The sequence below is a fragment of the Ascidiella aspersa genome, chromosome 5, assembly GCF_963924565.1.
Source record: "Ascidiella aspersa chromosome 5, kaAscAspe10.2, whole genome shotgun sequence".
NCBI lineage: Eukaryota > Metazoa > Chordata > Ascidiacea > Phlebobranchia > Ascidiidae > Ascidiella > Ascidiella aspersa.
The window spans coordinates 9,162,030-9,164,529 of record NC_139451.1 but is presented as its reverse complement, the minus strand read 5'-3'; the positions used below and the strand labels follow the sequence as shown (position 1 = coordinate 9,164,529).

Sequence of the window (2,500 nt, the reverse complement as noted above, 5' to 3'; positions counted from 1 at the left end):
CACGCGCGCCTATAGTACCCGACCGAGGCCGGGTTACCTTGCGCGCGGCCTTCTCGCCGCCGTCCAGACGGTCGCGGCCTTCGCCCGGCGCTAGTGCGCTGGTCCCCGATCGGGCGGCGCCGCCGGCGGCCCGTGAGGGTCCGCACGACAACGTCGCCGACAGGGGGCCGGCTGAAAGCGACCGGGCGACCCGACAGGCCCTCCCGTTTGCCTCTCGACGGTTTCACGTACTCTTTAACTCTCTCTTCAAAGTGCTTTTCAACTTTCCCTCACGGTACTTGTTCGCTATCGGTCTCGTGACCGTATTTAGCCTTAGATGGAGTTTACCACCCGCTTTGGGCTGCATTCCCAAACAACCCGACTCTGGGAAGACGCCGTAGCGCGCCCGCCTGTCGCCGCCATGGGCCTGACACCCGCTCTGGGAAAAGGCCTCGATCAGAAGGACGCGGGCGACCGGCGAAGCGCGCCGTGACGAATTCCGTACGCCACAATTCCGCGCACTCCAAAAGCGCGCGGATTCGGCGATGGGCACATCCCGCTTCACTCGCCGTTACTGAGGGAATCCTCGTTAGTTTCTTTTCCTCCGCTTAGTAATATGCTTAAATTCAGCGGGTAGCCTCGTCCGACCTCAGGCCGAAAGTAAGGACCGGGACTATTCTTCCCGTTCCGCGCTCGCCGTCGGCGCCGCGCGCCGCCGCGCACCTCGATTCCCGCCCTTGAGCCGCCAGCCGTTGGCCTCTTCGAGGTCGACTCGCCGCCGCCGCGCGGGATTCTGGTCGCGATCGTCGCGCATCGTGCCGTGCTGTCTTGAGCGGGACGGGCGCTCGCGCGTCCGACGCCGCAGCAGCCGCGCGGAGAAATCCCCGCGCGGAACGTTTGCAACGCGACCCTGAGGCGGGCGCGGCCCCGGGATTGACCCGAGGCCGCAATTTGCGTTCAGAACGTCGATGCTCAATGTGTCCTGCAATTCACACTAATTCACGCAGCTAGCTGCGTCCTTCATCGACTCACGAGCCGAGTGATCCACCGCCAAGAGCCATCCACGATTGTTTCGCTCGCACAGTGCCTCGCACTATAGGGTGACAAAATAGACCGCGCAGAGCGGTCGGCCAGGCCGACGCTTGAAGCCGGAGCGCGCGGCACCGCGGCACTCGACGCGCAAACATTACCGGGTGACCGAATCGCCGGCCGGCGCGCCGCTCCTCGCGGGTCGGGCGCCGGGTAGCAAAGACTTTTTCTCTCGCTTGTCCGAGTTTCGCGTTCGCCGAAGCGTTTGCGAGACCGTTAATGATCCTTCCGCAGGTTCACCTACGGAAACCTTGTTACGACTTTTACTTCCTCTAAATGATCAAGTTAGATCGTCTTCTCGGACGCCGGCTCGACCGTTGCCGGCCGCGCCAGGTCCAATCGGAGGACCTCACTAAACCATTCAATCGGTAGTAGCGACGGGCGGTGTGTACAAAGGGCAGGGACGTAATCAACGCGAGCTAATGACTCGCGCTTACTGGGAATTCCTCGTTCAAGGGAAATAATTGCAATTCCCTATCCCTAGCACGACCGGGGTTCAGCGGGTTACCCAGACCTGTCGGCCAAGGCGAGCACATGCTGATCCGGTCAGTGTAGCGCGCGTGCGGCCCCGAACATCTAAGGGCATCACAGACCTGTTATTGCTCAATCTCGTGTGGCTAAACGCCACTAGTCCCTCTAAGAAGTTAGACGCCGACCGATTGGGTCGCGTAACTAGTTAGCAAGCCAGAGTCTCGTTCGTTATCGGAATTAACCAGACAAATCGCTCCACCAACTAAGAACGGCCATGCACCACCACCCACAGAATCAAGAAAGAGCTCTCAATCTGTCAATCCTCACTGTGTCCGGGCCGGGTGAGATTTCCCGTGTTGAGTCAAATTAAGCCGCAGGCTCCACTCCTGGTGGTGCCCTTCCGTCAATTCCTTTAAGTTTCAGCTTTGCAACCATACTTCCCCCGGAACCCAAAGACTTTGGTTTCCCGCAAGCTGCCGGAGAGGTCGTAAAACTAACGCCCCCCGATCGCTAGTTGGCATCGTTTATAGTCAGAACTAGGACGGTATCTGATCGTCTTCGAACCTCTGACTTTCGCTCTTGATTAAAGAAAACATTCTTGGCAAATGCTTTCGCAGTCGTTCGTCTTGCGCCGATCCAAGAATTTCACCTCTAACGGCACAGTACGAATGCCCCCGTCTGTCCCTCTTAATCATTACCTCGCGCTCCGAAAACCAACAAAATAGAACCGAGGTCCTATTCCATTATTCCATGCACCATTATTCAGGCGAATCGCCTGCTTTGAACACTCTAATTTTTTCAAAGTAAACGTTCCGGCCGCCGCCGACACTCAGTCAAGGGCACCGGCGGAGAACCGGAGGTGAGGCCAGGACGGCCAGTACACGCCTTGCGACGGACCGGCCGCCTGCGCCCAAAATCCAACTACGAGCTTTTTAACCGCAACAACTTAAATATACACTTT

General features: G+C 58.5%; 2 non-coding genes and 1 pseudogene across 2 annotated transcripts in view; all 3 read right to left on the bottom strand.

The window, feature by feature from the left end:
• Positions 1-636, bottom strand: part of LOC146142663 (large subunit ribosomal RNA) — a 3,679-nt pseudogene extending 3,043 nt beyond the window's left edge.
• A 248-nt stretch (positions 637-884) lies between these two features.
• On the bottom strand, positions 885-1,038 carry LOC146142662 (5.8S ribosomal RNA). The gene has a single exon (XR_014499720.1). It is a non-coding gene; the product is annotated as a 5.8S ribosomal RNA (ribosomal RNA).
• Positions 1,039-1,285: 247 nt separating this feature from the next.
• Positions 1,286-2,500, bottom strand: part of LOC146142661 (small subunit ribosomal RNA) — a 1,811-nt gene continuing 596 nt past the window's right edge. Inside the window, exon 1 of the ribosomal RNA XR_014500172.1 lies at positions 1,286-2,500. This exon is cut by the window's right edge and continues 596 nt beyond it. This is a non-coding gene — a ribosomal RNA (small subunit ribosomal RNA).